The sequence below is a fragment of the Dasypus novemcinctus genome, chromosome 5 (genome assembly GCF_030445035.2).
Source record: "Dasypus novemcinctus isolate mDasNov1 chromosome 5, mDasNov1.1.hap2, whole genome shotgun sequence".
Taxonomy (NCBI): domain Eukaryota; kingdom Metazoa; phylum Chordata; class Mammalia; order Cingulata; family Dasypodidae; genus Dasypus; species Dasypus novemcinctus.
The window spans coordinates 165,206,719-165,220,528 of record NC_080677.1 but is presented as its reverse complement, the minus strand read 5'-3'; the positions used below and the strand labels follow the sequence as shown (position 1 = coordinate 165,220,528).

Here is a 13,810-nt window from a genome sequence, read left to right as displayed (position 1 = left end):
GACACCATGTGCCATCTGATTTGATTTAGATCTCTGGAGTCAGACTAGATGGCTTTGTGTCCTGGCAGCCAGCTAATGTCACCCGGCTCGCCGTGTGGTCTCAGTGTTCCCATGGGTAAAGTGGGGATGTTATAATAGAACCAGCCACAGAGGGAAAAAGATAAAATATTGCCTGGCATAGCTGTTTGAAAGCTGACGATTTTAATCAGTGATGGATCCTGCTCATAAATACAGTTAACTAGTAAAATATGAATATTTCTGTACAGATTGTTGAAATAAACAAATGTGCTGCCTTTAGATTTTAGCTGTTTGGAAATGTGTAAATAAATATTTTCTTGGTGAGATCTTGGCCCCATTCAAAAGTCCTTATTTCATTATTATTAATAAAATTTTTGATTGGCTTACTCTTGAAATAATTTACCAGTACTCTAAAATAATATTTTTCACCATGTAATCAATTCCTTGAGAAGTTTTCAGAGTTGAATTTGAAAATCTAGTAGACATGAAAACTCTCTCTGTGTGATATTTTCAGCCTACTGGAGCTCAAAGTGATTAAAGACTGGTGTTAGTTGGTTTTTGTTCTTTTGTTTTTTGTTTTTTGGTTTATTTGAAATACATTTATTTGCTCATAATTCATGAAATGTGGTAATAATTGCTTTGATTTTGAAGAATGAAAATATACACTATGTGCCTGGAAATAAACATGTCATTTCATTCCAAATTACCTTACAGTGTAATACAATTTCAAGTTAAGTCACAAAATGATTTATTCATTTGAAACTTGACCAAATAATTTTAGTATTAAGTTGGAAACAATAAATAAATGAAATAGCCAAGAAAATGTTTATTAAGAAGAGTAAAAAGGGAATATTTATTCTAGAAAATATTAGAGGAAAATATAAAGCTCTAAAATTTAAAAAGTATACTGATATAGAAATAAACAGAAAGTCCAATGAAATGGAAGAGAAAATATACAGATACAGAGGTAGAGTGAGGTCGTGTTGGTTTTTGAAAATATATAGCACGGTAGTGAAATTTGTCTTTAGGTCTCTTTTGCCTGATATTAATATAGAAACTTCTTCCTTTTTTTTTTTTTATGTACAACTTTTGCTTGGTTTTGTTTCCAACCTATCTGTGTCTATGAATCTAAAACGTGTTTCTCGTAGAAAATCTAGAGCTGGATTTTACATTTGCATTCATTCTGGTTATTATTTTAATGGCGTGTTTAATCATTTCTATTTAATATAATTGTTGAAATGGCTAAGTTTATGTTTACATTTTATAATTTGTTTTCTGCTTATCCACTCTGCTTTTGATCCTTCTGTTCCCTTTGCTGCCTTCTTTTGGGTTTCTTGAATTTTTAAAAATCCTATCTCTGTTGCTTTATTAGAGGCATCATCCAACATCTTACCTTTAGGGATTATTAATCCAGGATGACAACGCACATCCTCAAGTTTTTAAAGGTCAGTTAGAATTGATGCTGAAAACTAAACAAATAAGGCAGAAAACGTACAAAGCAAGATGTCCACTTACCCCTTTCTCATCTTCCTTCATGCTTTAGTTGTCAGATTTATTGCATCATTAATCTCAGATCAATGTTATAATTTTACTTTATGCAGCTATATGTATTAGAATAAATTAAGAATAAAATATCCTGTATTTATTCACATATTTGTTATTTGCAGTATACTTTATTCCTTTTGAGGACCCAGGTTTTTCTTTTGCTTCATTCCTTTCCAGCTTGAAAAATTTTGTTTATTATTTCTTGTTCTGAATTTCTGCTGGTGATAAATTATATTAGCTATCCTTTCATGAAAAGGCTTTCATTTTGCCTTCATTCTTGAAGTACATTTACACTGTGTACAGAAGTTTTCACTGCTGTTTTATAATTTTTTAATTTTTTGTTTTGTTGTTGCTTTAAACATATTATTTTACTGTGTTCTATTCTCCCTAGTTTCTAATGCAAACTCCACAGTTATTCAAATTATTATTATTTGTTGTTGTTTGTACTTAAAATATCTTTGTTCTCTTGCTGGCTTCAAGATTTTGTCATTATCTTTGGGTTGCAGCAGTTTGACTATAATGTGCCTAGGCATGAGATTTTTTTTTTTTAACCCCTTGAGTTAACTAAGCTTCCTAAATTTGAAATGTATTATATTTGCCATCAGTTTTGAAAGTATCCTGCCATTATTTATTCAGCTTTTTTCCCCTGCCGCATTATGTCTTTCTTCTCTCAGACATCTTCATTTTGCTGTTAAGCCCATCCAATTATTTTTAAAATTTCAATTATTGCATTTGTACTTATAAAATTATCATTTGGTTGTTTTTAATTTTCTCTTCTGTATTTCTCTGCTAATATTTCTTCCACGTTCATTCATAAGGATATTTTCCACTACCTCACTGAGCATAGTTATAATAGTTTTGAAACCATTAACTGGGTCATCTTAGAGTTGCCTTTTCTTGATTGTCTTTTCCCATGATATGATTACATTTTCCTGGTTCTTTGTCAAATAATTTTAGACTTAACCCTGGACAGGGTGTGGAGACTGGATTATGTTATATTCCTTTAGGAGTGTTGATGACTTGTTTTAACAGATGGATAATTTGCTGAAAGTCAAACTGCACACTCTATCTTGTCTGTGTGGACAGCAGTTCACATCTCAAGCCAGCTCTTTTGGCCTTGGCTGCTTGAAGCACTTCCTTTGCATAGCAGGTTCAGCTTTACCCAGAGGCTTGGGCAAGGATTTTTCAGAGACTACAGGGCACCATTTTCTGGCATTCGTCTTTTTATGATTCTCCTCTTTTTTTCTGGTGGTCTTGGCTGTCCCAGTCTCCTTTCCCTGGTTGCTTAGGCCAATGTAATAAAACCTTCTTCTCATTGTTTAGATGTGTATCACATCTGAGATAAACTGACCACTCTCAGCTTGCCCTCGGACCAAAGTTGCCAACATGGAAATCTTACTACTCTGATCCCTTCATCCAAGTCTCTAGTCCCCTAAAAACATACCTGTTTTGTTGATCTCTAGAGGCCCTGGAAGTCTGGCTTTTCTATTTTTCTTCTTTTTCTCCATTAGCATTGGGTTCTCCACTGCTGACTGAACACCAGCACTGACTAAACTACTCTCCACTGCCCTTTCCAAAGTGCGCTAGACACCATGATCCAGCCCTTGAACAGTAAGCAGCCTGCAGTATACAGACTATGAGTTGGATTATTTTATTAAGAAGAAGAAGACCAAAAGTGGAAAAAAGAATCTCAAATTTTTGCTGTCCAGGTCAAGTTTTTTGCAGGCTTTATAGTTTTAATATTTGTTTATTTTGAAAGCAGTGAAAAAGTAATGCTCGTTTATTCCTTCAGTCTATCCTAGGACTTGCAGATACCATGGTAAATGGGAACACGGTCTTGTCCCCAGTGGATCTGCAGTCCAGTGAAGAAGACACATAAATTGTATTAGTCAGACAAAGGGGTGCTGATGCAAAGGGCCAGAAACCCGTTAGCTTTTATAAAGGGTATTTATTTGGGGTTAAAGCTTATAGTTACAAGGGCCTAAAGAATTCATCTCAAGGCTGCTTCATCAACAAAGTCAACTGCCATGTGTTGAAGCAAGATGGCGGGTGATCCCTGTTTGGTCTCTCCTTCTTTCTTCCTCTTAGGACTCCATGGGCCCAGCTTCTTCTGATCTCAGCTATAGGCTGGAATATGGCTCTTCTCTCAGGGCTTCCTATTTCTTTTTGGCATAGGGCTTGCTCCTTTCTAAGCCGTATCAGCTGCTCAACTGCTCTGTTCTCTTCAGCTACAAACCATCAGGTGAATGGCTCATCTGTCCCCAGGGCCGCAGGACCAAAGTTCTCTCCTCTTCCACTTCTATGGAGCGCTCTCTTCCCGAGTCTCCTTCGTGTGTCTTCTTGAGTGAGTGTCCATTTATATCAGCCCACCGAGGTGGCAGGGACTCAATCAGAGTCATGCCCTGCTGACATGATGGAATCAAAACCCTAATCTTAACATAGTTTAGTCAAAGACATCTCAGCTGAATCTAATACAATCAAAGGGTATCACACACAGAAGAAGAGTTTACAAACATAATCTCTCTTCGAGGGATTCATAAATCATCTCAAACTGCCACACAAACTCTCTCCCTATGATTATATAAGGAGTAAGAAGTCATGCAGCAACCACTCTTATAACTGTGTACATTCTTAAAAGCTCCCAGTGTGACAAGGATAAGGGTTGTGTGAGTATATGCTTTGTGGATGTTTTTTTGGAGCATCTACATTGCTCTTACCTGATTGGTAAAAAATGAATGACTCATCCATTCTAGGCTTTCAGACTGTACTAGTCAGCCAAGGGGGTGCTGATGTGAAATGCCAGAAATCTGTTGGTTTTTATAAAGGTGTTTTTTCCTTTTTTTCCACCTTTTTTAAAATTACTTTTTAAAAAATGATACATAGATCACACAAAATGTTATATTAAAAAATATAAGAGGTTCTCATATACCCCACTCCCAACACCCCCCCCCCCCTACTTCTCCCACATTGACAATTTCTTAAAAAGAGTATTTATTCAGGGTAGAAGCTTACAGTTACCAGGCCATAAAGTGTAAGTTACTTCCTTCACCAAAGGCTCTTGCCACGTGTTGGAGCAAGATGTTTCCAATATTCAGCCTTCCTCTTCCTCCTAAGGCTCTGCGGTCCCAGCTTCTTCCAATATCAGCTGTAGGCTGGGATACGTCTCATCTCTCTCCTGGGGCTCAGGATTGCGTCTCTCCACAAAGTCAGCTGTAGACTAGCAAGCAAATGGCTTGTCACTCTTCCTGGGGACCTCTGCCATGTCTAAGGAGCCGTCTCTATTCCTGTGTTCTTCTCCTGTGTTTTCCTTCCTGGGCTCCATCTCAAAACTCCAGCCTCCCTTCTCTGCCATGTGGTTTTCTCCGTGAGCCCTGCCCACCAAGGGGGTGGGAACTTGACATCCTACTGTCTTGGTCCAATCACAGCCTTTATCCTTATTTAATCAAGTAAAAGTGAAGCCTCTGAATCCAATATAATCTAATATGCCCAGAGGGACAGACCAATTTACAAACATAAACCAATGTCTGTTTTTGGAATTCATAAACAATATCAAACTGCCACATACACTTTTTCAATATAGGGCTGGATAATACATATCTTGTTTTTTTGGGCCATTGTAGTACAAGAGCAGCCACAAAGAAGACATAAAGGCTAAACATGGCCGTGTTATAACAAAAGTTTATTCACGCGCACTGAAATTTAATTTCATAGAATTTTCATGTGTCATAAAATATTATTATTCTTTTGAATTTTCCAGCCATTTAAATATGTAAAAACCATTCCTAACATACAGGATGTGCAAAATCAGGTGGGAGGTGGAATTTGTCCCTGATCCACATTTTTCCATTCTATAGTCTGTTCAGTAGATGCTAACTGGGCATGTTGGGGTTGGGTACCATGTGGTATTGGGCATACATGAGTAAAGGATTCCTTGTTTAAGAGTTTACTGATAAGTTATGACCTTAATTTTACTGGGTATTCTTCAATTTTGTAGAAAATATAGGTAAAGCACACTCTGATGTATAAGAATCAGGTGTTTATGCTGTTATTGAAAACTTTGCCTGAATTTTCAATTAGGGAGATTTGGTAATGGTAGTTAAGCCTGTTTCTTAGAATAAAAATACAAATAGAGCCTGTGCTAGTACAGTGGAATCATGGTATATTTCTTGTTGCTTTTTGCTATTGTACTTATATTACTTTTAAAGTTAGAAAATTAAAATAAAATTATATATAATAGATTTATATACAGTGGTGATTATTGTTAATTTCAATTCAAAAATTTTATTCAGCCTACTGTCGTAAGAAAGGCCATAAGGATTATAAAGACTTTTATGGTGTAGGCAGGCCCAATATCAAGGCATTTACCATCTCTTTGGGAAGCACGCCTGAAAGGAGCACAATTAATTATGAAACAAGGGAGAAATAAAAAGAGTGCTGTAATGTAGCTCTAAGCAAATTTCTCTGGGACTCCGGGTACATTCTGGCTCTGGAAAAGGAGGTGTTTGAGAAAGGACTCCAAAGATGAATAGCATTTCAGTGGATGGCAAACATGAGAGAAGTGGTGTTTTAAGCACCAGGCAGAGATACCTGGAGGGCTCAGGTATGGAGAAGAGTCCTCCATGACTAGAGGGCACTGTTATGGGTTGAGCCGTGTCCCCCACAGGGACCTGTTCGAGTCCACCTGGTCCTGCAGCTATGAACCCATTTGTAAATCGGATCTTTGAAGATGTGGTTGATTAAGGTGGGGCCAAACAGAGTAGGGTGGACCTGAAGCCACCTCCTGGCTGGAGTCTTTGTAAGGAGAGGAACATTGGACAGAGAGAAAGACAGAGAGAGGAGCTGGCCATACGACGGAGGCAGATTTGAATTATGGATCACCGGCAGCTACCACCAGATAACCCTGTAGACTTCGGAGCAAGCCTGACCTACCACTACCTCAATTCTGGACTGCTAGTCCCCAGAACTGGGAGACAATGAACTCCCATTGTGGATGCTACCCAGGCTGTGGTATTTGTCACAGCAATTGGGCAGACTGAGATGGGCACCCACTGTGGAGATGCAGGGGATCAGGCTGGAAGGATAATGGAGATATAAGGCTATGTAACCAGAGGTCCCCGACTCGCCCATCAGCATCACTTCCTTCCCTTTTTTTCCCTCCTTTCCCCCACATACTTCACATCTGACAATCCCATGTCTGACCCTGTCCAACCAGCAGCAGGTATCAGACTCTTTGATGGACGCATGCCAGTAGCGTGATGAATTTCCAGTGCCTGCATAGTTGGTGCTTAACAATTCATTCTGCCTCAAACAGTACTTGCAGAGGTCTTTAGTTTCTTCTAAAAATTCTTTGATCATGAAGCTAATAGTGTCACAGACTTTAATGTGTGCCTTTGTGGGTGTATTTTAAATGAGTTAGCCACATGAGATATTCATATGTCCTCAAGAAACTTGATCCCTATTGTGCATTGGATAACACAATATATGTTTATTGCCCCATTTCTGGCATTTCAAATTCGTAGTAATACATCATTCAAGGAACTGTGGTTGACAACGTAGATGTTTATTTGGATTAGCCGGTATCACATCAATGAAATTTCATCACATAACTTCATTTGTCAAGCTAGGAAATGTCTTAAAATAAACACTATTATTCCATTATGAGAACTAAACAACAATACATTCTGTAATGTCTCTATAGAAACACAGAAATATTTTCCTCTGCATCATTTACCTTCTACATGGCAGTATTTTATATCTTTATAGGCAGATGGCTTGTTTTTTTGTAAATTTATATATCATATAGTATTCAAAATTAATTCAGCCACCGTGCAGAAAGTCATACTCAACAGAAATAGAGAAAAACAAGTAACAGTTTGTTGAAATATATGTAACTCATTTTTCAAAGGTCCCTTTGTACCATGGTTGGAGGCCTGTAGACTGTGATCTGCCCAGCGAGGAGGGTGGGGGAACTGACCAGTTAAAGGGGATGGGAAGCACCTGGCAGCGCTGTGTTCTGCAGGTGAACTCCACAAACCTCGATGAGCGCTGTCCGGCAAGTAAATTAGAACATTCAGGGACTTAAACTACTTCAGGCTTTATAGCTTTGGTTAATACTTTGAAATGTCATCAATGAAGTGATAGAACCAGATTAGCACCTTCCTCGTGGTGTAGACTGTTATAAAGATGCCCCCGAGATTCCTATCCCCTGGTTCATCAATCAAATGCTAACATAGGTACTGCTGTGAAGCAACTTTGTAGATGGAATGAAGGTTACTATGTGAGTGACTTTATGATTTAGTTTGCTGAAGGCTGCTGGGAGCCATATGCCAAAATAGGTTGTTTTTTAAAATGGGAATTTCTTAGGTTAAAAGCTTACAGTTCTGAGGCTGTGAACAGGTCCAAGTTAAGGCACCTGCAGAGATGCCCTCTTACCCAAGGTTGGCTGCTGGCGATCCTGGGCTCCTGCGCATGGCAAAACAAAATGGTGGCTCTGCGTGGCCTCTGCCTCACCTCCCTCTCAACCTCCCAGGGTCTCTCTGTCTCGGGGGCTTTTCTGTGTGTCTCTGCTCTCAGTCCTCCATTTTTAAAAGACTTCAGCAAAAGGACCAAGACCCACTCTGGGCCATGCCTCCCCAAAGCAATCCGATCAGAGGTGCACTGGAATCTAATCCAATCAAAGGGTCCTATGCCCACAGGAATGGATTAACTTCAAGATTGTGATCTTTTCTGGGATCCACAAAAAGCTCCAAACTGTCACACCTTAAAATAGTGTGATTATCCTGGATTATTCCAATGGGCCCCATGTAATCACATAGAAGAGGAAGGTAGAAGAGCCCCCTAGAGAACTGCAGGGGACAAGGAGGGCAGTAGAGATGAGGCAGAGAAGGCCAGAAGATTCCAAGTCTGTGGATGGGGCCCGCTGTTGGTTGGCTTTGAAGGTGGAGAAAAGGGGCCCAAACCGACGAATGTGGGGGGCCGTGAGAGGCTGACAGTGACTCCCAGTTGATGATTAGCAAGGAAAAGCCGGCTTCGGTCCTAAAACTGCATGACCTTGAACCCTGCCGAAGACCTGAGTGAGCTTGGTAGAGGTTTCAACCCAGAGTCTTCAGAAAGGAGAAGGCGGCAGTGCTTTGGTTTCCCTTGAGAGGCTCTACGCAAAGAACGAGCCAGGCCTCGCTCTGCCTGGACTTCTACCTGCAGTAGCTGGGCAGTAACAAACGGGTGTTCAGGCTGGAAGTGGGTGGTAATTTATTATGGCAGTGCCAGAAAGTGAACAGCCTTGTCGAAAGTTTTCTGGAAAGTTTCATAAGTTCTTGATTAAAGTCATCCTTCTAATCAACATTTGCAATGAAAGAAAATCTCCCTTTTACTTGGTGAAGTGGCAGAAAGTCTAAATTCGAAACCCTGAGCCCTGGTCTACTTGACCACTAATTAGTAGCTTGAACTGGGGGCAAACTCCAGGGCTTTCTCTTTTCTAAATTAAATGATACAATCTCCTCTAACTTTTTGTGTCTATGGTTAATTTTTTTTTATCAGAATTTTTCATTATTTTCATTGCTTTCCTACAGAGCATGCTGAAAGTTCAGCATGTGCCCTCGTCGTGCCCCGCCCACTCCCGCCTACCTGTGCACGTTGTCTACACCCACACCTGCTTATAGAAGAGCAGACTCTTCTCTGTTTGCCAGGAGCTGCCTGAGACCTGAGACGGGACGTGCAGCTAGGGGTGGCTGGGTACTGCGGAAACAGTGTTCCTGCTGTTTCAGGTTTTTCCTCCTGGTGTGTTTGTCTGTGTGGTCCATGGGCTTCTATACCTAGGATGTAGGTAAAGGTTGGAGGTTTACCAGGGCAGCCCATTAGCTGAGGACCCAAACGGCCAAAAAGTGATTTGTAATCTCTACTCTGAAAAAGCAACAGGGTTTTTGACTTCTCATCTGGATTGATACAGTACAGTTTTTTTGTGTGGACAGAAATGTTGATGGCTTTGTGATAAGATGTGAGGCTATTTGAAGGTACCCCTGTTAGAAAATCTTTAATTTAGTAACTTTTAGCTCCTGTCTACTATTTCAACAACAGGTATTCTGTATTCAAAGCTGTCACTCCTTGCTAGTTAGAAAACAAAAGAATTCAAATACAGCAAGCCCAGCAGACTTTTTCACTCCCCCGCACCCTAGGTGTGAATTTTTCTTTGAGAATTTCATAGTGTCCTGGAGCTGAGCCTCATGTAGCTCCCATTAGGCATAAAACTCGAGCAGATACTGTTCGCTGGGAAGCAGATGCAGACCTGGAGAGCCCAGGGAGCAGCGTGGAGCAGGACCCGGATTCCAGGGGACCCCAGGCCAGGGCTTCGGTGGACCTGGACGCATGTGCAGTCATGTGGGCAGGTGGCTAAAGAGGGCTGCGCCAGCTCCTTACCTGCCCCCAGGCCGACCCTGCTTCGAGGAATGCCAAGTGCCAAATTCCTCCCTTGAACTTTGTGTGGAATCCGAGACCGTGCCCCCTGGCCAGCAGCGCCTCTTCAGAGGTCAGGCCACGCACAGCCACCTCCTCTCTGAGGACGTGCTCAGCTCCCAGCAGAAGTAACTGCCCCCCATGTACCTCTGTGCCGTGTGACCCATCTTAATCGTGGAAGTTTCACGTCTCCCCATAACTCTGACGGGTTTCTTTCTTTTTAAAACCTGAATTCCACGAGGGCAAATACAAGTGTGCCACAGTCTCTGGTACATCACAGATGTGCAGTAAAAGTCTGTTAAATGCTTAAATGATATGATCTTGCCTGAGGGAGTCAAAGTGATCAATGCAAATACAAAAATTTCGCAAGCAGTAATTTTCTTAGCGTTTCAGAAAAAAGAGAATAGAATCAAAGGGTACAAAAGACTTTTTAATGAAAAGGAAACAGTGCCATTTAATAACACGAAATAACCAGGCTCTCCTGCAGGTGTCTAAAGATGTCAATGGGATGAATCATGAAATTAAAAAAAAAATAAGTCATTTCAGATGATTTTTTGAAATCACACTTTTGTTAAATATTACATTCTACGTATATACTCTCATTTGATAAGATACTTTGATAGAGGACAGAGAATATACTCATGTGCACTCACAATATATTTAGATTAAAATATTTATCTTAATTTATAAGGCCTATCTCAGAGCCTAATTATTTATTTTTATTGAGACATAATTCACATTCTATAAATTTTACCATTTTAAAGTGTGCAATTCAGTGGTTTTAGAATATTCACAAATTTCTGTAACCATCATCATTTTCTAATTCTATAACATTTGCATCACAGCCAAAGAAACTCATAACCATTACAATTCACTCCTCTTTCTCCCCTCCCTGCAGCCCATGGAAACTACTAATGTACTTTTTCTTCTAAGGATTTTCCTGTCCTGTACATTTCACAAGCATATATGATATGTAGCCTTTTGCGTCTAGCTTCTTTCACTTAGCATAATGTTTTCAAGATTCAGCCATGCTGTAATATGTGCCAATACTTCATTCCATTTTATGGCTGACTCCTATTCTAACACATAGACATGGTGCATTTTATTTATCCATTCATCAGTGATGGACCTTCCTTTGGTATGCTTCTCCTTTTTGGCTACTATGAATAATGCTGCTATGAACATGCATTGACAAGTTTTTTTCCTGAACAGATATCGTCAGTTCTCTATGAACATAATCACTGGGTTATGAAGTACCTCTATGTTAACTCTTTGAGAAACCGCCAAACTGTTTTCCACAATGGATTAACCATTGTGCATTCATGTCAGCAATGTATACCTGTCTCAGTTTCCCCATATCCTTGCCAACAGTTGTTACTTTCCATTAAAAATATTATCATTATAGGCATCCTGGTGGGTTTGAAGTGTTATCTCATTATGGTTTCAGTGTGCATTTCTCTAAGAGCTAATGATGTTGAACATCATTTCATGTGCTTGTTGGCCATTTACATATCTTCTTTGGAGAAATGTATATTCAAATCCTTTGCCCATTTTTAATTTTTATTGTTGAATTGCAGATGTTGTCATTATATCCTGGATAGTAGCACACTATGAGATATATAATTTGCAAATGTTTTCTTCCATCCTGTAAGTTGTCTTTCCTTTCAATTTCTTGATAGTGTCCTTTGATGCAGAAACGTTTTTAATTTTGATGGAGTCCAATTTACTTTTTCCTTTGGTTATTTTTACTTTAAGTATCATATCTAAGAAATTATTGTCTAAACCAAGGTTAAAAGACTTGTACTTATGATTTATTCTACAGGTTTTATAGTTTTAGCTCTTCCATTTTGGACTTTGATCCATTTTAAATTTTCGGATATGGTGTCAAGCATCCACATTATTTTGCATATGACTATCAAGCTATTTAAGCACCATTTGTTGAAAAGCCTGTTTTTATTGAACTGGCTACTGGTTGAAAATCAATTTACAGTAGATGTATGGGTTTATTACCAGACTTTCCATTTTATTCCATGGTTATATATGTTTATCCTTATGCCAGTAACTCACTGTCTTTATTATTGTAGCTTTGTAGTAAGTTTTGAAATAGAAAAGTGTGAGTCTTCCAATTTTGTTCTTTTTCAAGATTTTTTGGGGGACTATTATGGGTTTCTTTCATTTCCAGGTGAATTTTAGGATTTTCTTGTCAATTTCTGCAAAAATGGCAGTTGGAATTTTGAATGAGATTGCACTGAATCTGTAGATCAATTTGTTAACTATTGCCATCTTTCAATATTACGTTTTCTAATTGGTGTACAAATGATATTTTTCCCATTTATTTAGGTCTCCTTCAATTCCTTTCCATAACACTTTGTAGTTTTAAGTATATAAATCTTTTATTTCTGGGGTTAAATGTTTTCCCACATATTTTATTCTTTTTGATGCCATTGTAAATGGAATCACTATCTTAATTTCATTTTTGGATTGTTCATTGCAAGTGTATAGAAATATTAATTATTTTTGCACATCTGTGTTCATAGCAGCATCATTCATAATGGCCAAAAGATGGAAGCAACCCAAGTGTCCATTAAGAGATAAACAAAACATGGTATACACACATAACAGAACACTACTCAGCTGTAAAAATGAATGACATGCTGGTACATTCAACAACATTGGTGAACCTTAAAGACATCGTGCCAAGTGAAACAAGCCAAACACAAAATGATCAATATTGTATGATCTCACTGATATGAAATAATAGGAATAAGCAGACACATAGTCAGAATCTAGAATATAGTCACCAGGGGATGGAAGTGACGATAGGGAATAGGGAGTTAAGGCTTAAAATATAGTTTTGGAACGATGCAAATATTTTGGTAATGGATGGTGGTGATGGTAGCACAACATTGCGAATGTCATTAATGGTACTGAAATGTTTATCTGAACATGGCTAAACGGGAAAAGACATGATACTAGAATAAAAAATTTTTAAATCCATGGAACTGCATGACCCAGTGATTTATAAGTTAAACCATGGGCTAAAGTTAGTAGCACAATTATGAAAATGTGATTTCATCAATTGGAACAAAAGTACCACGTCAGTGCATGATGCTAATACAAGGGTGGTATTTTGGAATCCTGTATTTTATGCGTATTTATTCTGTAAACACATAACTCCTCCAATTAAAAGAAAAGATTTGAAAAATTAAACCAAACCAAAACCTTGAAGTCTTTTTGGGGAGACAGCTGTGCATGTGTGCTACACCGTAGTGTTAGTCCAGCCCAGAGCGAAGACTAAATGAGCACAGAGAGAAGCCGCTCACGCAGGGTGTGCGGGGAAGGGAGGGTTTGCATTAGTCATGGAGCCATTGCGGTCACTCACCAGGTCGCAGCTCCTGCGCCTCCCCACAAGGTGCTACGGTGAACACCTGAGAATTCCTACCTAGGGGCTTTTCCGGTCAAGAGAGCCAGATGTGCTGGAGAGTTAGTGTCCCTGGGGGGCCTCAGCCAGGGACGGGGGCAAGGAGGTGGGAAGACACCCCCTCCTCACCCCTGCAGGTAACCCCGTGTGCTTCACACTGTCTCCCAAGGACCCCCAGCAGGAGTGAGCTCCAGGTGGAAATACCTGCTTGGCCACACACCCTGTGCTGGACTCTTCCCTGTCTTTTTCCACTTCCCACTCCCTTACTGACATTTTCTAGGTCACCTCGGGAATAGAACCCTTGCCCTCGAACTCCTTTCTAAAGGTTCTGGGGGAAGCCAAACTAGCTCAGTAACGTTTATTAAAAGTCAAGTATCC

At 39.5% G+C, this 13,810-nt stretch overlaps 1 protein-coding gene across 3 annotated transcripts in view; it reads left to right on the top strand.

Annotated features, from left to right (window-relative positions):
• The window catches only part of MALRD1 (MAM and LDL receptor class A domain containing 1), a 688,615-nt gene that overhangs the window by 13,082 nt on the left and 661,723 nt on the right, over nucleotides 1–13,810 (top strand). The gene's annotated exons all lie outside the window — the stretch shown is intronic.